The 27,102-nt window shown below is 45.7% G+C and overlaps 1 protein-coding gene and 1 pseudogene across 1 annotated transcript in view; both read right to left on the reverse strand.

The window, feature by feature from the left end:
* The window catches only part of MDM4 (MDM4 regulator of p53), a 284,489-nt gene that overhangs the window by 68,802 nt on the left and 188,585 nt on the right, over nucleotides 1-27,102 (reverse strand). The gene's annotated exons all lie outside the window — the stretch shown is intronic.
* Nucleotides 6,647-6,765, reverse strand: LOC120929764 (annotated as a pseudogene).

Raw genomic sequence — 27,102 nt, forward strand, 5'->3', positions numbered from 1 at the left:
ATCCACTCCTGCGTACCTTAGGGACACGATGGAGGTGCTAACTTTACTAAAAAAAGTTAGATGGAAGGAGGGCTACATTCTTGCCACTGCAGATGTGGCCTCCTTATATACAGTTATTTCACACCAGCATGGCCTACAAGCAGTTGATTTTTACCTACAGCGTGAATCTACCATACCTCCCCTACAAAGGGAATTTATTTTGGAACTATTAAAATTTGCGACAACGCATAATTATTTTTGGTTTGGAGGTAGGTTTTTTCTCCAGATCTGTGGCGTGGCGATGGGGGCTAAATTTGCCCCCAGCCTCGCCAATTTATTCATGGCTTTTTGGGAACGAGAAGCCATTGACAACCAACCACCACCGCAACTGCGACTTTGGAAACGCTACATCGATGATGTGCTAGTTATATGGGAAGGAGATGTCTTATCACTCGAATTATTCTTTTCTAATCCTAATTCCAATACAAAAGGCATTACTTTGCAATATGTTATCAGCACTTCGCATATACAATTTCTAGATCTAAATATCTTTGTCAAGGAAGGCCAATTGATTACTAACACATTTTTCAAGGATACAGATCGGAACTCCTTCATTCCGATTTCCAGCTGTCATCATAGCTCTTGGCTTGCTGCAGTGCCAAAAGGGCAATTCCAGCGCTTAAGGCGTAACTGCACAGAGATCGAAGACTACCGCAACCAAGCAAGTGTGCTTAGGCAAAGATTCATCAAGAAAGGATATCAAGTAAATCTGATTGATGAAACCATTAATAATGTGGAAATGATGGAGAGAGAATCTTTGCTAACCAAAAACACCATTAAAAGGAATCTTATCCCTCCAGACAAATTCAGTTGGTCCTTAACAACCAAATATTCTAACCAACACTTCTCAATTAAAAAAATCCTAAAGAAACATTGGGATGTTCTGAGAAGCGATAGGATCCTTGGGGCCCACATTCCTGAGCACCCTGTCTTAATTTTTAAGGGCGCACCTGCTTTGAGACACAGTGTAGCACCCCCCAAAGGAAATATCATTCTTTCACTCACTTAAAGGTTTCTTTCCATGTCGCCGGTGCAACATTTGCAAGATCAATTCTTTTAAGGAGCGCAAATGTACCAATTTCCAATCCTCAGTCACTGGGACTTCTTATGATATAGACTCATTCATTACCTGCTCTACCAAGTATGTTGTATACATGATACAATGCCCTTGCTCCAAACAGTACATAGGCCGCACAAAAAGAGAATTACATATTCGCCTCAGTGAGCATGTTGGGAGAATCAAAAGTGGTTTTCCGAAACACAACCTCTCAAAACATGATAAATATCATGGGAGGCAACTGAAAGGTACCAGTTTCTATGCTATAGATAATGTCCGCCCACACTGGCGAGGCACTAATATGGTACGTGCTATTTCTAGGCTTGAAACTCGCTGGATCTTTTGTTTGAAATCGTTCATCCCTTTCGGGCTTAATGTCGACTGGGATGTTAACTGTTTTTTAAATAATTCTTAATCAATTTTAGAGGTGATGCATTTCATTTTTTAATTAATATTTTTTAATATTTTTTATTTTTTACAATTAAAATCATATATATATATATTATGATCATTAAATCATAACATTTTTTAACATATCTTGGGTTCTAAAAGTAGTACCAATTTTCATTTCCATTTTTGTAGATTTATTGAATATTTAATGTAATTTAAGCTGTATTCATATCCAGATATATTTATTGTTTAGTGGACATCTATGATGTACATAGATAAATTGCTATTTACTCTTCCAGTAGTGATTCGTTGCTCCGCTGCCAGAAATCAAAACACCGCCACGTTCTTATTACAATATTATTTTTAAATAATTTTCTGTTCCGGGTGGTCCGTCTCTATAACCAGTTAAGCGGACTTCCGCTCTTCTCGCTACCTATATTAAATGGTTTGCCCTCAGTTTTACATGTGAACCTGATCCAGTTTTCCAGCTTCACTAATGGATTCCTGGGCTATTTAAAACAACCAAGCGCGCTGACGTCCATATCCGGCTAATCCCCCGTAGAAGTCCCTTCGTGACGAAACGATTGTTGGGTGCCGTGACGTCATCGCGTTCCGTCCTGAACGCTGGCCGTGGTTGCAGACTGAGTAGCGAGGAGCATCGGAACACTACAGCTGAAGCGCTCTTTTTTATCCTTGTCCACTGTTATGCAGTTTTTGGCAACGTAACTGTAAGTGCATTACCTAAATTAAATATAACCTCTTGGTTCAAACGTTATGCACTATGAGAAGTTTCTTTTGTTCCATTTTATGACACCCGGATCGAATGCTGAGTTTTATTATTACTGAAAAGGTATTGGGAGACCTGACTTCCCATAGGCTCTATAAGACTGGTGGAAAACAGTCTTTACTTCTGGTAAGCGGTTAATCCTATTTTCACGAATTGCATGGGTGAACACCATTTCACAGCAATCAAGATCTCATCACATCTTGTTAATTAAGGAATTTCTCTATAGATGAAACTACACCGGATTGAGACACTCTTTAATTTTGGGTTTTCAAACGGACTTTGCTGTTTCTTTTTCACTCATTCATTTAATTTATTCTGACTCTTTTTTATTAAGGGTTTTTTTGTCTACACCGTCTTTTCTTTTACTCAATTGTATTTAAGCATTTAACTATTAATAACAGCGCTGCACTGTTTTCTATATTTATGATATTTATTATAGCAAAAAGTTAAAAATATTGAACTTTTTTTTAAATTGTCGCTCTCTTTTTGTTTATAGCGCAAAAAATATAAACCGCAGGTGATCAAATACCACCAAAAGAAAGCTCTATTTGTGAAAAAAAAAGGACCCCAATTTTGTTTGGGAGCCATGTCGCACGACTGCGCAATTGTCAGTTAAAGCTACGCAGTGCCGAAACGCAAAAAGGGGCAAGGTCCTTAACGTGCATAATGGTCCGGGTCTTAGGGCCCTTTCACACGGGCGGACGAACGGTCCGTTTTTTACAAGTCCGTTTACGGACTTGTAATGCTTCCCTATGGGATTGCAGACGTTAGCGGATGATGCATCCGCTAACGTCCGTAAAGATCCGCCTCCGCAAAGATCCGCTTTTTCAGACGGAAGAAAACCATATTTTTCTTCCGTCTGGCGTAACGGATCGGATGAATACGGACACAAGGTCCGTATTCATCCGATTCCCCATAGGGGAGAGTGGAGAAAAGACAGGGCGGTCTCCGCACAGTGTGCGGGGACCGCCCTGTCCGCCGACAGCTCAGCTGGGATTTACGGATGATCCCTGCTGAGCAGACGGACACACACGTGGCAGATCAATACGGATCCGCTCCGTGTGAAAGAGCCTTTAAGTGGTTAATGAAGGTACAACATTTAGCAACTTATTGCTACACTTAGGAGGTGCCTCTTCTCTTTCATACCCTATAAAAAAAACTTGGATTACAAGCATGTTTCTGGATCGAATTACGCTCGCAAACCAAGGTTTTAATGCATAATGTTTGGGGGTTCAACGTAATTTTCTTGCCAAAAAATATTTTTTCATGTAAACAAAGTGTCAGAAAAGGCGTTGTCTTCAAGTGGTTAGAAGAGTGGGTGATGTGTGACATAAGCTTCTAAATGTTGTGCATAAAATGCCAGGACAGTTCAAACTCCCCCCCCCACAAATGACCCCATTTTGGAAAGTAGACACCCCAAGCTATTTGCTTAGAGGCATGTTGAGTTCATGGAATATTTTATATTTTGACACAAATAATTTTTATTAATTTTTTTGTACAAAGTTGTCACTAAATGATATATTGCTCACACATGTCATGGGCATATGTGGAATTACACCCCCAAAATACATGCTGTTGCTTCTGAGTATGGGGATACCACATGGGTGAGACTTTTTGGGAGCCTAGCTTTCTAAGGGTGTAAATTTTTGATTTCACTCAATGCCTATCACAGTTCCGGAGGCCATGAAATGCCCAGATGGCACAAGCCCACCCACCCCAAACGACCACATTGTGGAAAGTAGACACCCCAAGCTATTTACTGAGAGGTATGGTGAGTATTTTGCAGATCTTGCTTTTTGTCACAAAGTTTTGAAGATTTAAAAAAAAAGGAAAACATTTTTTTTTTATTTTCTTTCTTCATTTTCAAAAAACAAATGAGAGCTGCAAAATACTCACCATGCCTTTGTGCTAGGTAGTGAGGAGTGAAATCAAAAATCTACGCCCTTAGAAATCTTGAAGGCAGTGATTGGTTTTTGGGGTCCCGTACACGGCTAGGCTCCCAAAAAGGAGAAGCAGCAGAATGTATTTTGGGGTGTCATTTCACATATTCCCATGGTACGTGTGAGCAATGTATCACTTAGTGACAACTTTGTGGAACAAAAAAAAAATTGGTAATTTTTCCGCAACTTGTGGCAAAATATAAAATATTCCATGGACTCACCATGCCTCTCAGCAAATAGCTTGAGGTGTCTAGCTTGCAAAATGGGGTAATTTGGTGGGGTTTTGTGCCATTTTGGCATTTTATGGCCTTCAAAACTGTGATAGGTAGGGAGAAGTGAAATCAAAATTTGCGCCCTTAGAAATCCTGAAAGCGGTACTTGGTTTTCGGGGGCCCCGTATGTGGCTAGGCTCCCAAAAAGTCCCACACATATTGTATCCCCATACTCCGGAGAAGCAGCAAAAATAGGATTGTTTTGTACTCACCGTAAAATCATTTTCTCTGAGTCCATGGACAGACAGCTCCTTAAATCTTGACAAGTGGGTTATGTTCCCTGTTTACAGGAGAGGACTAGGCAGAAACATGTTTGTTAATGTAACATGTATTTAATTATCTGAGTTGAACAGCCCCGCTCAGGGGGCGGTCCCTCCAGACATAACCCTCCTCACCGCAGAATGCAGCCTCAGTTCTTAACAAGCAGTACAAACCTAAAAAGGAGGGGTGGGAGCTGTGTCCGTCCATGGACTCGGAGAAAAGGATTTTACGGTGAGTACAAAAAATCCTATTTTCTCTTATCGTCCATGAACGGACACAGCTCCTTAAATCTTGACAAGTGGGACCCCAAAACAAGCAGAGCTCCTTAACGGAGGAGGTGCAACTTAAAACAGCCGCCTGCAAAAACTAGCGTCCGAAAGAAGCATCAGAAGATGCACTCACAGCAACCACGTAAATTCAGGGAAAAGCGTGAACGGACGAGTAAGTCGCCGCTTCGCACACCTGTGATACCGACGCATGCTGTCGGAAAAAAAACAGGAAGCACCATTGCCTTGGTCGAAAGTGCCGTGACCGGCAAGGGGAGCCCGCCCCTTAAGAGCATAGGCCTGTATGACAGCCTGCCTGATCCACCGAAAAAAAGGTGGTCGACTAGACCGCCAGGCCCTTTTGTGGAACAGACACTGACACAAAAGAGAGTCCGATCTCCGAAACTAAGCCGTAGCAGGCTGGTACACCCGCAAAGCGAGTACCACGCCTAAAGTATGAAAGGCAACCTCCGTAGGATGCGCCGGCCGAGGACAAAAGGATGGAAGAACAATTTCCTTATTCCGGCGAAAGGCCGAAACCACCCTCGGAAGAACGGAAGGTCGCGGGCGCACCACCTAATCCTATGGCGGCTTGCAAGACAAGACCGCCAACTCAGAAACCCCTCTAACAGAGGTAAAGGCCGCCAAAGGGGCCAACTTCTGAGATAGTTGTCAAGAGAAATCTCCCTGATGTTTACAAAAGGAAGGTTCCTGAAGAACCGAGAGCACCAGAGTCATAACTCATGGGGGAAGAGATGGGCCAAGAGGGGAAGTATAGGACAGACCCCCTGAACAAAAAGGTACCCACCAGGGAACGGGCTGCAAAAAGGCCACTGAAAGAACACAGCCAAGGCTGAAATCTGCCCTCAAACGGTGCTTTAAGCAATTTTTAGATCCACTCCAAGCTGTAAAAACAACAGGACCCTGGACACCGAGTACGTCCGTGGACGTCACTCCATCTCTTCGCACCAAGAGATGTAGGCCTGCCAGATGCGACGGTAGATCCTCCGGAATTAGACTTCCGTGCCCTCAGCATGGTTGAGATGACCGAGTCGGACAGACCCCGGTCTCTTAAAGTCTGGCTTCCAAAAGCCATGTTGAGCAAGCCAGTGACTGTACAACAGGAGGAAGTATGGGAACTCGAGACAGAAGGACCTCCCGCCCTGGCAATCGCCAGAGTACCTCCGCTACCAGGCGCCCGATATCGGCGTACCAAGTGAAGTACCTTCACTCTGTGGAGCAGCCGGGGAGGCCACTACAATGGAGGAAAAGGCATAAAGTCGCCGATACAGACCCCACAGGGCCACCAACGCAACTGACGTGTCTGTACAGGATCACTAGACCTGGCCACAAACTTTGACACCCTTGCGGCTGAGTCGAGCGGCTAGGAAATCCATGCCCTGTGAGACTCACCTCCTGCCAAAGGAGTTGACTCCAAGTACCAAGACCAGCCGTCCTGGTCCAGCATTAGGCGACTCCAGTAGCCCGCCTGTCGGTATACCTGAGGGTAGACCGAAGCCACGGCCGTGGCGTTGTCAGGCTGAATCCAGATCAGACAACCTTGCAACATCCTCAACCACGAGGAGAGGCATAGCCTGATTGCCCAAAGTACTAGGACAAATAATGGTAGACAGGGTCTACAGCACCTGGTATTCCCAGGCGGACTCCCATCCAGGTACTAACCAGGCCCGACCCTGGGTAGTTACCGAGATCAGACAAGAACGGGTGCATACAGGGAGGCGTGGCCGTAAGTTCACTCAAGTCCAGCGACTCTAAGCCAACCCCTCATGCGCCCCCACAACCTGAGAGGTTGGCGTCCGTTGTAATCACCGTCCACAAAAAGGAAGAAGCTACTTCCCGGACCGAAGAGTCTGGCATCTCAGCCACCAATTCAGAGAGACACTGACTAGGTGGCGCACCTGAATCTGATGATTCGGAGACAAGAGATTTGTACCACTCGGACAGTGTTTCCCTCTGGAAAAAACAAGCATGGAACTGGGAATACGGTACCGCCTCGAAAGAGGCTACCCACAGACCTAGGATCTGCATGCAAATGGAGAGAAGACCGATTGCCTGATGCCAATACCTTCACCGCAGACTGAAGAGTCTGCAATTTCTCCAGGGGAAAAAAGACCTTCGCCACCGTGGAGTCCAGAACCCCTAAGTACTCCAAAACTAAGTCAAAACTAGGACCGATCCCAAATGTTCAACGCCCAACCGAAATCTCAGAGGATCTGAAAAGCTACCGACACGACCACTAATTCTGAGTCAGAAAGTTGTCTAAGTAGCCCACGATGGCAAAGCCTCGCTGTCCCAACAAGGTTAGGATAAGTGAAAACCTGTGGTGCTGGCGCCAGATAAAAAAAAAAAAAGGCCACAACTGACAGCGGGCCTCCCCATCGCGAGGCACAGAAACCTCTGTGACTCGCGCAAAGTGGAACATGCATGTATGCCAGAAAGTCCCCCGGAGGGAGCGCAACTACCACCGAACGAATGGATTCCGAGCGGAACTACCCATCGTTCACAAAGGCATCTTAGGCCCCTGAGGCCAAAAATCGGACTGACCCTGTCCATCTTTGGGACCGAGAACAGATTTGGATAGAATCCCTCACATCTCTAGTCGTGCAGGAAAGGTAAAATTACCCCGCAGCTTAGCAAGTCCCACACTGTCCCAAGGCAGACCGATGAGCCGGGAGACACGAGGGAAGAAATCTGTTCGGTGGATCGGAAGGAACCCTATCAAGATACGACCTTGCAGACCCACTGGTCGGAGAACAGGGAGGTTCACCGAGTTGTGAACAGCAAAGTCGACCCCCCACCTCAGAGACGGGCAGGGGAAGCTACATACATTGGCGGGTTCGGGTGACGGCGCGATCAGCTTACGGACCCAGGGACGTTTTAGTCCCCCAGCTGAGCCTTTGTCGGCTTGGGGGGTTCGCCCGCGGACCCTGAGTGATGAAAATACCACTTTGGTGTGGGAAAGGAAGGACCCGGCGGACAGCGGTGCTACTTCCCCCTGGAAGCGTGAGGGAGGCGAGTGCTCTTCCCTCCAGTGACATCTCTGATAATGTCATCCAGCGAGGACCCAAAAGGTCTCCCTCCCATAAAGGGTAACTCTGCAAGGACGTTTATTAGAGGCCTGGCCAGCAGACCAGCATTCCAACCAGAGAAGGCGGCAACCATTGCTGAAACCGAAGCCCTGGATACCAAGTGCGTGGCATCCAGTGAATCATCACAGACATATACAAGGCACTGGACCAGCTGGTCAGTTAGCCTAATACCTTCGGGAGAGAGTCGGGGCTCCTTCACTGTCTGGTGCAAAATGCTCACTGAGTGACTGGGACCCCAGCGTAGTGGCCACAATAAACCGCAAGGCAGACCCCAGCATGGTAGACATGGAACGGGTCAGTACTTTGGATCTTCTATCAGTCAGATCCATACAAGCGGGGGTTCCCGCAATAGGGAGGGTGGTCACCTATACGCGACAACCGGAGGGTCCACCACCGGAGAAGAAGCCCACTCTCTTAAAAAGGCTCTCCTCAAATGGGCACTGAACCGCCAGGCGGTGAGGGGACTACAAAAGCCCTCAGCGGTTTTTCTCATTCCGCATCTTTAGAAATTAGCACAGAAGGGCACAGAAGGACAAATAACCTACAGAGAGCTGTCTGATTTGTGTGATCAGAAAAAAGACTGAGCCCTCAGCGGAAAACCAGCTGCACTATCCAGCTAAAGAGAGTCCCTTACAGCAGTGAGAAGCGCACCCATAAATGCCTTATCCTGCAGACCCAGGTACCTGGTCCATGGCTCCATGACAGAGCGTTCCCCAGGGGATAACGAGGGGAGGGGGCACTCTTAACCTCCGCCCAACCTCAGTCCACCCCCACCCTGGCACCAAACTGTCCAGGACCAACAATACAACGCATCTGTGGGAATCCCAGGCACTAAACACCTGCTGCCACTACAAGCATGTTGAGGAAGGACCAGATACTGACTCCAAAAGTTTAGAAATACATACACATAGTGTGTATGTATATCACCACAAAAAACGGAAGCTCCCAGGCCTTATTCAGGGCATCTCACCCCTTGCAGAGCTGACCATGGTACCCAGGGGACTCACCTCAGGAGGGGACTGCCCAGTGCCGCCATCCGCCCTCAGCACACGGCGTGTGGGGAGGAAGAAAACCGTGAGGTAACTTGCGGAAGCCAAAAGGGACCTGTGTGCGCCGTAGGATTCAGCACTAGGGGTCAGGACTACCCAAAGATGGCCGCCAAGTGTTCAGAACGCGGCCACAGGAAAATGGCCGACCACAATGTAAACTGCACATGGCGTGGCTATGACAAAATGGCCGCCAACGGGAGTTTTCAATGCAATTGAAAAACCACCCAAAAAATGGCGCCAGTGTCAGCAGAATGGCGGTAAAATGCCGCATTTAAACAGTAAAAGCCTTCTAGGGCTTTAAAAGTGCCAAAAAAGAAAAAACCCTCACAGGAAAGCCCCAGTACAAAAAAAAACTCAGGTCAGATACACAGTCCCCTCAGGAAGACCCCCCCCCCCCCCCCCGACAGCGGCAAATGTTAACAATGCAGCAGTGGGAAACGAGCCGGGAAAAGAGGAGAAGAGGACCCAGAACCCCAGGAATGCCCAGCCGTACCAACCCACCTAAGCGGGAGGGACTGTACTTACCCGTCCAAGCGAGGACTCTCTGACGCATTCCTGACAGACCTACAACCGCAATGGAGGTAGCTGTCGGCCTGGTCCACTGTGAGTGAGACAACACCACAGCTCAGTCATATGTGAACCTCGCAGCAAAGCTCACTGGCCACCCCAGGAGTCATGGGGTATGGCGTGGCAGACCCAGCCTCTTTGCAAAGGTGTGCCCACGCTCGCTGGTCGGACTGAGTAGACTACAAGATCTATATTATCCAGCCTGTCTCTCAGCCGACAGTTGAAAGAAGATTCTTCAAGAAAAAATTTAAATAAAAGAAAAGCAGAAAATTTCTCCTCAAGGCGCTGGGCCCAAAAGGAGCCATAAGTCCTTCTCCTTTGCCAGGCAGAACGAAACTGAGGCTGCATGCTACAGTGAGGAGGGTTACGTCTGGAGGGACCGCCCCTGGGCGGGGCTGTTCAACTCTTGTTAATGTAACATGTATTTAATTATCCAACATGTTTCTGCCTAGTCCTCTCCTGTAAACAGGGAACATAACACACTTGTCAAGATTTAAGGAGCTGTGTCCGTCCATGGACTATAAGAGAAATGTATTTTGGGGTGCAATTCCACATAGAACCATAGCATGTGTGAGCAATATATCATTTAGTGTAAACTTTTTTTTTTGTTGTCATTATTCAGTCACCTGGGACAAAAAATATAATATTGAATGGGCTCAACATGCCTCTCAGCAATTTCCTTGGGGTGTCTACTTTCCAAAATGGGGTCATTTGGAGGGGTTTTGTACTGTCCTGCCATTTTAGCACCTCAAGAAATGATAGGCAGTCAAACTAAAAGCTGTCCAGAAAATGTACCCTAGTTTGTAGATGCTATAATGTTTGCTATAAAGTTTGCGTAAACCAAAAAATATACGCTTGACATTTTTTATTTTAATTTTTTACCAAAGACATGTGGCTGAACACATTTTGGCCTAAATGTATGACTAAAATTGAGTTTATTAGATTTTTCTAAAAACAAAAAGTAGAAAATATTTATTTTTTCAAAACTTTTGGTATTTTTCCGTTCATATCGAAAAGAAAAAAATACCACCAAAAGAAAGCTCTATTTGTCAGGGAAAAAAGGACGCAAATTTAGTTTGGGGACAACATTGCATGACCGTGTAATTAACAGTTAAAGCAGAGCAGTGCAAAATTGTAAAAAGTCCTTAGGCTGCCTAATGATCTGGGGCTTAAGTGGTTAAGGACCCCAGAACAAGTGGTCCACAGGGGGCAAATTATGAAAACAGGATTTTGGAAAAATTTGATCTTTTATGTCTGCTGGTCACTCTTTTCCCTCCAGCTTGATAGATGGAACGTATCATCAATCATAAGCAGTTATGGCTGCCTTAGTAAATGAGCATGGGATATACCCAGGGTTCACCCCAGTTTTTTTAATAACAAACCACTTCTTGTTTTACCTGTTACCAAAGGCGTTACCAAAAGCTGAACATCCCTTCCAGAAATTACAAAAGGATATATCCAGATGCCCAAGTCAGGATCTTACAATTAGGGTTGTCCCGATACCAGCATCGGTACCGATACCAAGCATTGTACTCGGGGGGGGGGGGGGAATGCTCTGATGCTTCACCCGATACCCGACTGTCCCTGTATCCTCCTCCAGTTTCCCCATCTGTTCTGCTCTCCCCCTCCATGCCGCTGCTGTCCTCCTCTGTTCTGCTCTCCCCTCCATGCTCCGTGTCCCCCCTCCGCGCTGTTGCTTTCCCCCTCCATACTTGGTGTCACCCTCTGTGCTCCGTGTCATCCTCCATATCCTCCTCAGGAGGGAGAGCAGCAGTAGGACCCGCTAAACCCGGCTCCTACCTTTTCCGAATGAACAGTCAGTGATCACTGACTCTGTTCATTCATATGACAAACATCGTAACCTGTGTTTACGATGCTTCAGTTTATGAATGGATAGGAGCCTCTGTCTCCTGTCCATTCATTTTCAGTGCAGCTGAAAAAGGGACTGGGGGAATCTGTGTCCTTAGTCCCTTTCTCTGTCTCAAAGGGGAGATGTCAGCGGTCTGTTAAGACCTCTGATATCTCACCAAAGCCCCCCAACAGGGCTAAGAAAAAAAATCTTGCAATAAATAAAAAAAAATTGTAAAAAATACAAAATTAAAATAAAAAACACACTGACACCATCCACTCCCCCCCCAAGAAAGCATTGTAAAAAACTAAAAAAAAAAAATGGTAAAAAATTTAAATTCTAAAAAAAAAAAAATACTGACAGATGACATAAAAAAAAAAAAAGTATTGGTAATCGGTATCATTGAGTACTTGGAAAAAAAAAAGTAGCAGGACTTGTACTCTGTCTTAAAAAAAGTGGTATCGGGACAACCCTACTTACAAGTATGCATTTTGTTTGTATGGACAAGCTTTCTAGATGGCCAGTGGCAAATGCTACTGCAAAGGTCACAGTGTTATAAGAAGTGGTTTGTAAGTACAGAGTTCCAGAATCTACAGAGTATCAGAGGAAATAATTTGTATAGGAGTGTCCTTACTAGAAGTTTTGAGGTTTTATTTTTACACTCCCTGTCTACAATGTAGCGGAAAAAGAGAAAGAAACAATAGAAACTTTTACCTGAATGTTATCTTATATTTGATCAACCCCCAAGGGGATATTGGACTCTCTCCCTATGGGATTTGGCTTGGGAGTGTGTTACTCCATTCGGATCTCACAGGGAATGTTGCTTACCTTTTAAGGTTTTTGACAAACTCATTTATGTGTTTTCTCCCCAGTTCCAGATCCTAACAGTGTGGAAGGGTCCAAGACTAAAGCCAGATGACTTGTGGATTGTTGAGAGACATTTATATACAGTATAAGGAAATGTTTGGAGACTCAATACATCCATTTCATGTATAGTTATGCAAAACTTGAAGGAAGAGTGACCAGAATCCACACCAGACACTGCAAAAATGACTAAATTAAAGAAATATCTGTGTTTGAATAAATAGTAACCTAGACTGTGATTCCAGGAGGGAAACAAATCAAATATTTAATTGTAAGGGAGATTTGAAAAGTAGTTTAGCCATGTTGAAGTCATATTTGTCTTTTGTACATCTTCCATTATATGTAGAATTGTCTGCCTTTACATATGCTGATAAGTCAGCATGCCAACAATTAAGCTAGAAGGCCATTCTGGCCACAGGAGTGTACAGCCAATACTCTGTAAATATGTCTTATCAATCATTTGTTTTTCACAATGAAATGTAATTTTGTAATGAAAAAAGCTGCTCAGCCATTATATTCTCCACAATTAAGTTTTGCCTCTTTGGCCAGGACTACCTTCACCTAAGCGTAAGAAGGTTCCAGGTTAAAAGGTGATAGCAGGTACGGTTAGTGATCAAAAAGGAAGGAGACTGTTGAAGAAATGTTTAAATTCTGTATATAATTTTATTCTATTTTGTATTTATAGCACACTGCCCACACGCGGCACACGGCACCAATAATGGTTTTCATTACATGTTTGCATTCTTTTGAGTCCGGATTAGAATTAGTATGCCTGGGGGTGCATGCGCGGAGTGGACAGCGATAGACATGTCCCGCTGAGGCTCTGTTCTTCCCGGGACTCCACGGCCACCACAGACGGCCGGAATGGCAGGGTAACTAAACAAAGCAGGGCTTGACAAATTTGCTTGGAATCTAGGAGCCAGCTAAAAAAGTTAGGAGCCAGGAACGTGCCCCATCCCGCCGAGCTCGCGTGCAGAAGCGAATGCATACGTGAGTAGCGTCCGCATATGAAAGCGGTGTTCAAACCACACATGTGAGTTATCGCCACGATTGATAGAGCGAGAGCAATAATTCTAGCCCTAGACCTCCTCTAATTCAAAACATATAACCTGTAAAAAAATGTAAACATCGCCTATGGAGATTTTAGAGGGTAAAAGTTTGTCGCCATTCCACGAGCGGACGCAATTTACTCGGCGTAACATTACCTTTCACAATATAAAAAAAATTAGGCTAACTTTACTGTTGTCTTATTTCTTAATTTAAAAAAAGTGTATTTTTTCCCAAAAAAGTGTGCTTGCAAGACCGCTGGGCAAATATAGTGTGACAGAAAGTATTGCAACGACCGCCATGTTATTCTCTAGGGTGTTAGAATAAAAAATATATATAATGTTTGGGGGTTCTAAGTAAAGGGAAGGAGATGGGTGGGCAGTAAAATCAGGCGGTGAAGCTCTTGCCATACCAACGGCCACCACAAGATGGCGCCAGATTCCAGAAGGAAGCATAGGACTGCAGAAGGCCTCAGTTACCAGCCGGCGCAGCCCAACACGATCGCACCGAGGGGGTGCGCACGGAAACAGGATACCCCACAGCTGTGCGACCTGGCGCCAGGGGTTAGTCAAACCCTGACATAAAGAATACCAATATACTCCTCAATACCCTGTGAACCAAATAGAGTGGTTTTGGAAGCTGCCCGAGGTAAAACAAAAGTGTAAAGCCACAAGGAAAAGCTGCCCAGAGGCTTCTGTAATATTTCTCAGTCAAATTCTCCTCACACAGCTAAAGCACGTGCTGACAAGAAGCAGCTGCATTTACCTCAGGAATTATATGACACAGACCGTGAATATAGCGCCAGCTCCCAGCCACAACAAGCAGTTACATTACACCCAAATATATTAACGCAAATAGAGAAAATGCTACAGAAAGCTTTAAAGCAGACCTCTGACCAAATCACAGAGAAACTGACAAAAGAAATACATGATTTAGGCCAGGGATATGCGATTAGCGAAAACTACAAGTCCCATCATGCCTATGCCTCTGGATGTCATGCTTGTGGCTGTCAGAGTATTGCTATGCCTCATGGGATGTGTAGTCCTGCAACAGCTGGAGGTCCGCTAATTGCATATCCCTGATTTAGGCCAACGCACAGCTGACTTGGAAAACAGAATGGATTACATAAAAACTACTGTCATCGACAACGATTGCTCTTTTTCAGGAATTAACACCGTCAATCCCAGTTGAAAGATTGGAAATGGACAAAATCCTACAGAGCCTGGGCTCAGGACACCCTCCTACCTTTGTTCCATGTTATTCTTTTTTTTTTATAACTTTGTATGTCCTTTTGTATATACTTGGAACTCTTGGAATTGTGGTGGGTGCCGTTGCCCTCCGCCCCACAGCAGTTTGCTCCAAGGGGGGTGCTTGGGGAGGGGGGGGGGGCAGTATCCTGGCTATTTGATCTGACACTGGGCCTTCAACAATGTTCAGGTTGATTTGTGACTGCATGTTTATTGCTGTTACAGCCAATTTTGAATGTATGACAGGTCATGTTACAGCTTATCACATGTTTACTTCTTTCTATGTATGTATAAAACTTCAATAAAAACTATTGAAATGGAAATGGGCAGAATCCATAGAGCTTTGGCGCCACGCAAAGCTGAAGGTCCCCCTCGTGACATAATTGGAAAGTTCCACCGTTTTCGAACAAAAGACCAACTTATGACAGCTGCCAGGAACCTCTTACTTTTCAAGGTCATACATACCAGGTTTTTGCTGACCTATCCCCAATAACAGTTGCTAAATGGCGTGTACGGAAATCCTTGCTCCAAAATCTCCAACACCACCCTCATCAATGTGGATTCCCATTTTCTATTAGTTTTACCTTTCAAGGCACCAAATATTCATGCAGATCCTCCGAAGAATTACAGAACACCTTGAAAAATCTTAATCTATACAATAGGCCCTCAACCAGCCCTCGTCGACATACAACATCCAATTCTCCACAACATGCCTCTAAGCCTGGAACTGACAGAAGCAGACAAAGTTCATCAAAAAGGGGTCGATTCAATTCTCCAGACCTGGAACAACCGGACACAATGGACTGAATGCATTGTGCATTTCTCTCTGAATCTCATTCAACTTTACGGTTCACCTATCTTACCTTTAATTTGAAATATTTCAAGTTCTTAATATATTATAAGCTAAAAGTATATAACCTTACGTGCAAATATTTATATATAACAAATTCAGGATTTGTTATAAGTAATACTATTTAAAGGGGTTGTAAAAGGTAAAAAAAAAGAGATTTTTAATACAGCTTACCTGTAAAATCTTTTTCTTGGAGTACATCACGGGACACAGAGCGGCATTCATTACTATATGGGTTATATGGAGTACCTTCAGGTGTAGACACTGGCAATCTCAAACAGGAAATGCCCCTCCCTATATAACCCCCTCCCATAGGAGGAGTACCTCAGTTTTGTAGCAAGCAGTATGCCTCCCAAAATGGTCCTCAAAAAAGAGGGGTGGGAGCTCTGTGTCCCGTGATGTACTCCAAGAAAAAGATTTTACAGGTAAGCTGTATTAAAAATCTCTTTTTCTTTATCGTACATCACGGGACACAGAGCGGCATTCATTACTATATGGGATGTCCCAAAGCAATGCTTACAATGAGGGGAGGGAGAACATCTCCAAGACAAAAGGATTTAATTTAGAGATATACTCAAATCATAATAAATCCAACTTAGTTGAGAAAAATAATTTTAAATTTTAAATTTAACTCAAAAAAGAGGAGCCCCCGGAATCCGAGGGTCTCAAACTGCAGCCTGCAGCACTGCCTGCCCGAAGGCAGTATCAGTATTCCTTCTTACGTCCAACTTGTAGAATTTTGTAAACGTGTGGACAGAAGACCAGGTTGCCGCCTTGCAAACTTGAGCCATAGAGATCTGGTGGTGTGCTGCCCAGGAGGCGCCCATGGCTCTAGTAGAATGAGCCTTTAATGATACTGGAGGAGGCAACCCTTTCAAGCCGTAGGCCTGAGTGATTAATTGCTTAATCCACCTAGAAATGGTGGACTTTGCAGCTGCCTGCCCCTTCTTGGGCCCATCCGGTAGAATGAACAGCACATCTGTTTTCCGGATCTTCTTTGTAGCTTTAAGATAGGCCTTCATGGCCCTGACAATATCCAAGGTATGCAGCAACCCTTCCTTTCTGGAAGTAGGTTTAGGGAAGAAGGATGGTAATACCAAATCCTGGTTCAAATGAAAACTGGATATGACCTTCGGTAGGAAGGAAGGATGAGGGCGGAGAACGACCCTGTCCTTATGAAAAACAAGATATGGTTCCTTACAGGATAAGGCCGCTAGCTCCGAAACTCTTCTTGCGGAAACTATGGCAACCAAAAATACTAACTTCCTTGTCAGTAGAACCAAAGGAATTTCAGCCAACGGCTCAAACGGTTGTTTCTGTAAACTTGACAGAACAAGATTTAAATCCCACGGACAAAGCGGGGATTTAACTGGAGGTCTAATACGTAAGACCCCTTGAAGGAAGGTCTTAACCAGCGAGTGGGTGGCCAGCGGCCGCTGAAACCACACTGACAGAGCAGAAATCTGTCCTTTGATTGTGCTTAATGCCAATCCTTTATCCACTCCTAGCTGGAGAAAACTTAATACTCTATCGATGGTAAATTTGCGAGAAAGCCATCGCTTGGACTCACACCAGCCTACATAGGCCTTCCAGACCCTGTAATAAATCACCCTAGAGACCGGTTTCCTGGCTCTGATTAGGGTAGAGACTACTTTCTGAGACAGACCTCTACCCCTGAGAATCAGGGATTCAGCTTCCAGGCCGTCAAATTTAGATGCCGTAAGGCAGGGTGGAGGATCGGACCTTGCGATAGCAGGTCTGGCCGTAGAGGAAGAGTCCAAGGGTCTCCCACTACCATCTTTAGGATGAGTGAGTACCATGCCCTTCTGGGCCATGCTGGAGCTACCAGGATGACTGGTATGTGTTCCACCCGGATCCTGCGCAGCAGGCGGGGTAGTAACTGGAGCGGGGGAAACGCATAAAGAAGTTTGAACTGATGCCAAGGGCAAACCAACGCATCGGTTCCGCAGGCCATCGGATCCCTTGAGCGGGATATGAACCTGTCTAGTTTCTTGTTGAGTCTCGATGCCATGATATCCACGTCCGGCACTCCCCATCTTTGGCAGAGTGCTTGAAAGACTTGTGGATGCAGAGACCATTCCCCCGGCCATAGAGTCTGGCGGCTTAAGAAGTCCGCCTGAAAGTTGTCCACTCCTGGAATGAATATTGCCGATATGCAGGGCACATGCGCCTCTGCCCATAGGAGAATCAAGCTCACCTCTCTCTGAGCGGCTTGACTCCTGGTTCCCCCTTGGTGATTTATGTATGCCACGGCCGTGGCATTGTCTGATTGAATTCTCACCGGGAACCCCTGCAATTTTGACGTCCAAGCCCTGAGGGCTAGTCGAGCAGCTCTGAGCTCCAAGATGTTGATGGGCAACTGCTTCTCTGGCTTTGCCCAAGTACCTTGGCGAGTGCAACCATCCAAAATTGCTCCCCAGCCCGTCAGGCTGGCATCTGTGGTCACTATCTTCCAAGCCACTGGGCTGAAAGACTTCCCCTTCAGTAGATTCTGAGGGTCTAACCACCAACACAGACTTTGTCGGACTCTTGATAAGAGCGGCAACGGGATATCCAAGGCCTGTGGCCTTCTGCTCCATGCTGACAGGATGGCTGCCTGTAGGATGCGAGTGCTTAGAACCAGTAGGATTAATTCCTTGATGGCTTTTACCTTCCTCAGAGGTAGGAACACTCCTTGTTGTTCTGTGTCTAATCTCATGCCGAGATATTCCAACTGCCTTGTGGGCTGGAAAGCTGACTTTTCTCGATTTAGGACCCAGCCGAACCTCTCGAGGTATTGGACCGTGAGGGCCACTGCTCGCTCCAAGCCGGGAGACGAGTGGTCTATGACTAGGAGGTCGTCCAGGTATGCTAGGATCGTGACCCCTTGGATCCTTAGCTTGGCTAGGATCGGAGCTAGGACCTTCGTGAACACCCGGGGGGCCGTAGCCAACCCGAAGGGAAGCGCCACGAATTGGAAGTGACGCGAAGCCACCATGAAGCGTAGATATCTTTGATGTGGCTGATAAATTGGAACATGAAGGTAGGCATCCTTTATGTCTATGGACGCCATGAAGTCGTCCTTCTGGAGTGTGGCAGCTGCTGACCGCACGGATTCCATCCGAAATGAGCGGATCTTTAGATATGCATTTACCATCTTTAGGTCCAAAATTGGCCTGACATCTCCATTGGATTTTGGGATGATGAATAGGTTGGAGTAGAAACCCAGCCCCTGTTCCAGGACTGGTACCTCTACTATTACTTCCTGGGAAAGTAGATGATCTAATGCCGATCTTAATGCGGCTCCCTTTTCCGGATCGTTTGGAATCCTCGACTTCTGGAAATGAGGAGGAGGAAACCTTAGGAAATCTAATTTGTAGCCTGTGGCCACGGAAGACCGTACCCACTCGTCGGGAATGCTGGCTTCCCAAATCTCTGAAAAGAGTCGCAGCCTTCCCCCCACCTTCGTGGGTGGGGGCGCCCCTTCATAAGGTTGGCTTGGGGGCTGGTTTTGCTGGTTTGCGAAACCACTGCCTTTTGCCTCTAACAGCCTGTCCTTGTGATTTGCTGTTGAAGCCGAAGTTTGCTTTTGCAGGAGGCCGTCGATACTGCTTGGCATTAGAGGGCCCCTGCCCAGGGGAATACTGTCGTTTAAACGCAGGCCCCTGAACCTTCTTCTTAGTTGGCAAGAGAGTACTCTTGCCGTTTGAAATGGTCTGAATGTATTTATCTAGGTCTTCTCCGAAGAGTCGTCCTCCATGGAAGGGGAACCCTACCAGGAGCTTCTTGCATGGGGGCTCAGCCTCCCAGCTTTTTAACCATAAGAGTCTTCTCATATGGATAAGGGATAACGATAAACGTGACGCTTGCTGGATAGAATCCTTGATTGCGTCTACCGTAAAACATATGGCCTTAGGGACATCCGAAAATTCTTCTGCCTGCTGGGCAGGAATAAGTTTAAGCATCTGCTTAAATTGATCCGATAATGCTTGAGCGACCCCGATCGCAGCCACAGCTGGCTGTACTACTGCCCCTGCAGTAGTGAAGGAGTTCTTAAGTAGTGCTTCCAAGCGCTTATCAACTGGATCCTTGAACACCTGTATGTTTTCTACAGGGCATGTTAACGATTTGTTAACACATGAGATGGCTGCGTCCACTGCAGGAGTAGCCCATCTTTTGGAAAATTTTTCTTCCATAGGATATAGGACAGAGAACTTCTTAGGTGGTAAGAAGATCTTATCTGGCTTGTTCCAATCTTGGAACAAAACTCTCTCTAATAGAGGATGGATCGGAAACACAGCATTGCTTTGAGGCGCCCTCAGTGAGCCCAAAGCTGAAACCGTCGATACCTGGAGATCTGGTACTGGCAAGTTGAATGCCCTATGGACCAAGTCCGACAATCCTTGAATCCACCAGCTCTCCCTCAGGGAGACTGCCCCAGACTCCTCTGTATCCGGATCCTCGATCCCTGAACCTACTTGGTCCTTGTCCAAGAGGTCGTCCAATTCCCCTGAGGAAAGGACCTCCTCTTCTGAGGGTCCGCGCTCGGGCGACGGAGATCTATTCCGCTTACTGCCCCGCATAGCTGCGGCTATCATTTTACCCATGCTTTTCTGCATCTCTTTTAAAGAGGTGAGTAATACCTCCTCCGTGACCATCTTAGGGTTGGACTGACCCGCGTCAGCTCCAGCCCCAGATCCCGATGGCCCCAAGGCTCCCTGTGGGGAAAGCAGCGGCATAGCTTTGTCCGAGACCTCAGACTCTCTGGGGGAATCCCCACCTCTTGTACCCTTGTTTTTTGATGCCATGGTACAATACCGAGGTACACCTGCTACTTATTGGTACCTGGGACTTATAAATAGTTAAATGCCCAAACACCTGTTTGGGGGATAAAAAAATGCTTCCTCTCCCCTAGATGACATTTTTTTTTTTTTTTTTTTTTTTTTTCAAATCTAGGAAAGAAAAAACATTCTGTCCCCCTGAGTAGTATTGCAAGAAAAACTATGAGATGGAAAAGAAACAGCCTATTCCTAGGCTTGAAAACAGTCTTTCTGAAGACTGCAATATTCTTTCTGGCCACTGTGTGTCCTCGGCGCCCCGTGCTTGCCGTTCTGGTCTTTCCTCCTCAGTTCCAAAGTATTGAATGAGCTATATGGAACAAACAAGGAAGGGCCGCCCCTTCCTTAAGCCACTGACCCGCCCTTCCCCCCCAGCAATCTCAAACAGGAAATGCCCCTCCCGACAGGGGGGGGGTGGGGTTGGGAGGAAGGGACCTCTCTGCTCCAGCAAACTGCAGCCTGCAGCCTGGAACCATGAGGAGGTCAGCGTTTTGCCTGCTTTGCAGGCCGTGAGGAGGAAGACTGAATGGAGCATCGCCTGGAGGCTTGCAGGTAAGCACAGCTCTCTGACACACACATATACTTTTATATCACACAGGCCCCACTCAATGCTTTTCCAACACTACAAGGGAGGTCACATCTTATGGGGAATAATACATATAGAGCCATCCTATCTTTATGATATGTGACTAGTTTGCCAGATGCAGTGCATAACTTTAGGCATGTCCCCTGTGACCCCCCAGAAAAAAACCTGCTAAGAACCAAGTTCCGCAAGTTTTCCCCTCACTTACCTGCTCCATGCCGCAGGACTTTGCCAAGCAAGAGGCCCAATCTTCCCCCATCTCGGTGGGGATGTCTAGACCTTCAGGCCCTGGGTTCCTATGAAGGATCCACTGTCCTGGGCCCATATAGCACTCTGGCAACAGAAACATTAGGCACCCAAAGGTTTCTAAGTTCTGGGCCCAGGGTCCAGCTCTCTAAAAAGAAAAGCATTATGGGCTATACCCCAAGGGTTTGGGGTCCGGTTACTGACCACTTTAGCGCTGAGGCTTTTTTGGACAGAACCGGTTAGCTCACCTAATCCCAAGGATGTGGAGGCAAGCTAAACCATGACTAACACCTAAGACACTGGCGGAAAAACTGAGGTACTCCTCCTATGGGAGGGGGTTATATAGGGAGGGGCATTTCCTGTTTGAGATTGCCAGTGTCTACACCTGAAGGTACTCCATATAACCCATATAGTAATGAATGCCGCTCTGTGTCCCGTGATGTACGATAAAGAAATTTCCCCCTGAATAGCTTCCTTTACCTTCGTAACTTTACTCCTTCGATTTTGCTTTTAAATGTCCTTATTTCTTCGGAGAAATCCTCAGTTCCTGTTCTTCTGTCTGTAGCTCGACACAGTAATGCGCGGCTTTCTCCCTGGTGTGGAGTGTCGTGCTTGCCCCCTCCCTTGGACTACAGGAGAGTCAGGACACCCACTAACAACAACACCTTGCATGCTTAGAGATTCTGATTCAATATTGGAAGCCATCAAGAAGAAGCTTGGAATCCATGTGGGAGAGACCACACCTGATAAACTGTTCACATTGACTGAAGTCGAGTGTCTAGGAGCCTGTGTAAATGCTTAATGACCACTACTATGAGCATCTTTTACCGAGGGATATTGAAAGTATAATTGAGGACTTAAAAGCTGGGAAAATACCTACTCCTGGACCCAGGAATGGCCATTTCTCGTGTGAACCTGCTGGAGAACTTGCCTCTCTGACTGGACCTCCAAAAGGACCAGGCTTTGGTGTGCGTGCAGACCTTTAAAATTACTGTGTAATATAACTGCAAAGCTTAACACTTATACACATAAATAAAACTGTTTTGTTTCAATATTAACCACTTCCATACAGGGCACTTACGCACCTTGCTGCCCATGCCAATTTTCAGCTTTCAGCACTTTGAATGGCAATTGCGCGGTCGTGCTACACTGTACCCAAACAAAATTGACGTCCTTTTTTCCCCACAAATAGAGCTTTCTTTTGGTGGTATTTGATCACCTCTGCAATTTTAAAAAAAGACTGAAAAATTTGAAAAAAAAAATATGTTTTAATTTTTTTCTGTTAATTTTTTTGTAAATAAGAAAGATTTCTCTTTCAATTACGGGCACTGATATGGCGGCACAGATGAGATGGCACTGATGGACATCGATGAGGTGGCACTGATTGGCGGCGCTGGTATGCGGCACAGATGGACACACATGGGCGGCACAGATGGGCACTCATGGGCGGCACAGATGGGCACTCATGGGCGGCACAGATGGGCACTCATGGGCGGCACAGATGGGCACTCATGGGCGGCACAGATGGGCACTCATGGGCGGCACAGATGGGCACTCATGGGCGGCACAGATGGGCACTCATGGGCGGCACAGATGGATACTGATAGGTGGGCACTGGGCATGGATGGGCACTGTGAGGTGGCACTGATGGACACTGTGGGGTGGCACTGATGGACACTGTGGGGCGGCACTGATGGACACATGTTGCCAGTCAGTGCCCATTTGTGGGCACTGATTGGCATTTTTGTTATTGCTTTTTTTTTCAGACTATTTTTTTTTCCAAGACTTTTTTTTATTTTTTTTCCCCAAGACTTTTATTTTTTGCTCTTCCCTGGTGGGCTTCCCTGGTGGTCCATGTGGCGATCCGAGGGGGGGCTGTGCTGATAAACAATCAGCGCGAACCCCCCCTGTCAGGAGAGCCGCCGATCGGCTCTCCTCTACTCGCGTCTGTCAGACGCGAGTGAGGAAGAGCCATCAACGGCTCTTCCTGTTTACATCGTGGTCAGCCGTGGTTGGACACGGCTGATCACGTGGTAAAGAGTCTCCGTGAGAGACTCTTTACCGAGATCGGTGTTGCGGGGTGTCAGACTGACACCCTGCAACAACGATCGCCGCGATGCGCGCCCCCGGGGGCGCGCAGCGGCTGAGAATCCTGAGGACGTCATATGACGTCCAGTCAGGATTCTACAACCACTTTGCCGACGTCAATTTGTCATTGGCGGGCGGCAAGTGGTTAAAAAAAAAAACACACAGCTCCTTTCTCTATCTGCAATGTAGAGGGTGTCCTGACTCTCCTGTAGTCCAAGGGAGGGGGCGAGCACGACACTCCACACCAGGAGAAAGCCTTGCATTACTAAATTAGGGACATTTAAAAGCAAAGGAGGAGGTAAGTGAAGGAGGACTGCACTAAGGTAAAGGAAGCTACCTAGGGAAAACAATTTTTACCTTTACAACCCCTTTAAATATATGACTATTCGTTTTTCTCTCAAAATCTACTTATGTCTTTTTTCCCTGTCTTTCCCCAGGGATTCTCTGATTCTGCATATGTAAGAATTATATATGGCTCTTTTAAAATGTACGAACCTTAAATGTCCAAGGTCTAAACATTCCTCAGAAACAAACTAAAGTATTCAGCTCTCTTTCCTCCTCAAAAGCCCATATAGTGTGCCTCCAAGAGATGCATTTTACTGAAACTTCAACCCCTAAATATTTTGGGACATGCTACCCACAAGTTTTTACTGCCTTCAGCTAAATCAAAACTCAGAGCAGTATTAACCACTTAACCCCCGGACCATATTGCTGGTCAAAGACCAGAACACTTTTTGCGATTTGGCACTGACAATTGCGCGGTCATGCGACGTGGCTCCCAAACAAAATTGCATCCTTTTTTTCAGGGCTGTGTAGTCGGTAGATAAATGTTCCGACTCAGACTCCTCAGTTTTATGTACTTCCGACTCCGACTCCCCGACTCCTCTGTATTAATATGCGAATGTATTTTATACATTCCTTGAGGGAAAGAAACGCAACCTACCACAGGACTACTGGCTGGGAAGCCAACAGTCTACTGTATTGCACAGTTTAAGCAAAAGGCAAACACAATGAAAACAATCAAGTGGCTGGATAGTAGCAGCACGCATAAACATCAGGAACAGGATCTTTACTAGTTCAAAAATACAAACCACAATATTTGGTTGTTTTAGAACAAAAAAAAGGTTATCTATAATGAACCAAAAACAAAATCTGTAAAACCTAGAAATGGTTTATATTAATCTTGAAATATAGTTAAAGGGTTAGCAAATGCAAATCAATTCAATGTAGAGTTCTAAGGAAGAGAATTGCCTCTGCCAGATCCTCTTTCATAGAGGCTCTTAAGTCAGACTTTATTATTTTTAGGGCTGAAAATAATCTTGCGACACTGACTTGGGTGGGTGGCATTGCAGTAACTATTCTGGCCACATCACTAACGATCTCTGGATAAACAAGGATGGCTTCTTCAACAGTAAGTTTTGATGAGCGATCATACTTTTCAACTTCTTTTAGTGCTTTATAAAACTCCTGTTGGAATTTTTTTATTTGGACACTTACTGGTTCTCTAACATGCGTTCCCTGTAAAAGCAGAACACAACACTATGGAAAGTATAAGTATTGCAGCTCCTAATTGTGCGTTGCGTGCCATATAGTGAAGCACATGAAAAGCATGCTTCTTCACGGTCACTTAACGTGTTCGTTTTACGGTTACGTGAGGCACTGCATGCATTGGTCTTTATTCTTACAGTAGAGAAGTCATTAATTATAACTTTTTGTGAATTGGGACATTTAAACTTGCTTTTTTTTTTATTCCAATCTAAATTTAGTAGGAGTCGGAGTCGGGGTCGGTGCATTGTTTGCCGACTCCGACTCCAGGTACCCAAAATTTCCCCCGACTCCTCGACTCCGACTCCGAATCCACAGCCCTGCTTTTTTTCCCACAAATAGAGCTTTCTTTTGGTGGTATTTGATCACCTCTGCGGTTTTTAGTTTTTGCGCTATAAACAAAAATAGAGCGACAATTTTGAAAAAAAAAATTATTTTTTACTTTTTGCTATAATAAATATCCCCCAAAAATATTGAAAAAAATATATATTTTTTTCCTCAGTTTAAGCCGATACGTATTCTTCTACATATTTTTTGCTGGGGAAAAAAAATCGCAATAAACGTTTTTTGATTGGTTTGCGCAAAAGTTATAGCGTTTACAAAATTGGGGGTAGTTTTAAGGCATTTTCATTAATATTTTTATTTTTTTACTAGGGACTTGGGACCATTGGCATTTTTATAGCGATCAGTGCTATAAAAATGCATTGGATTACTATAAAAATGCCACTGGCAGGGAAGGGGTTAACACTAGGGGGCGGGGAAGGGGTTAAGTATGTTCCCTGGGTGTGTTCTAACTGTAGGGGGGGTGGCCTCACTAGGGGAAATGACTGATCGCTGTTAATACATTGTATGAACAGACGGTCAGGCATTTCTCCCCTGACAGGACCGGGAGCTGTGTGTTTACACACACACACACACACACACACAGCTCCCGGTCCTCCTTCTTTAACGAGCAATCGCGGGGGCCCGGCGGCGATCGCGCCAGCCGGGCACCCGCACAGGAGTCAGGGAGGGGCGGGGGGCATGCACGCGCCCCTAGTGGCCGCTTAGAGAGCCGACTTATAGCTACGGGCTCTCACGCAGGGGAGCCGACCTACCGCCGTATAACTGCGGCGGCTGGTCGGCAAGTAGTTAATAGCATTCCACTGAACACCACCTTTTACCCTCATAACCAAGATCAAAGATCCAGAAGGCCGCTATCTCATCTATGTGATATCTAATCACAATTGTTTCTTATTATGCACCTAATAAAAAAAAAAAAAAACAACTTCATTCCTCTCACTTACTACAAGTAATATATTCACATAAAATGGGCACACTTTTGATATGTCATGATTCAAATCAAGTTCTATATCCCCATCTAGATAAATTCCCAACTCCAACCGTATCCAGCTCTCAGTCTCGAATGTTTCAAAGACTCCATCAACAACACTCACTGCTAGATTCCTGGCGTGAAATTATTCAAACGTCAATTCCCTTTTTATTCCCACCCACATAAATCTTTTTCACGTATTGATAATATCCGAATATCTATATGTCGCCAGAATTGCTCAATTCTTCTATTAACCACTTAAGGACCACCCCATGTACATATACGTCCACAATATGGCACGTACAGGCACATGGGCGTATAGGTACGTCCTCGCCTATTAGCGGGTGGGGGGTCCGATCGGGACCCCCCCCGCTACATGCGGAGGTCGGGTCCGCTCGGGGAGCGATCCGGGACCACGGCGCGGCTATTTGTTTATAGCCGCTCCGTCGCGATCGCTCCCCGGAGCTGAAGAACGAGGAGAGCCGTGTGTAAACACGGCTTCCCCGTCCTTCACTATGGCGGCGCATCGATCGCGTCATTCCCTTTATAGGGAAGACACGATCGATGACGTCATTCCTACAGCCACACCCCCAAACAGTTGTAAACACATACTAGGTGCACCCTAACTCCTACAGCGCCACCTGTGGTTAACTCCCAAACTGCAACTGTCATTTTCACAATAAAGAATGCAATTTAAATGCATTTTTTGCTGTGAAAATGACAATGGTCCCAAAAATGTGTCAAAATTGTCCGAAGTGTCCGCCATAATGTCGCAGTCACGAAAAAAATTGCTGATCGCCGCCATTAGTAGTAAAAAAAAAATAAAAAATAAAAATGCAATAAAACTATCCCCTATTTTGTAAACACTATAAATTTTGCGCAAACCAATCGAAAA

This window comes from Rana temporaria, chromosome 2 (assembly GCF_905171775.1).
Source record: "Rana temporaria chromosome 2, aRanTem1.1, whole genome shotgun sequence".
NCBI classification, from domain to species: domain Eukaryota; kingdom Metazoa; phylum Chordata; class Amphibia; order Anura; family Ranidae; genus Rana; species Rana temporaria.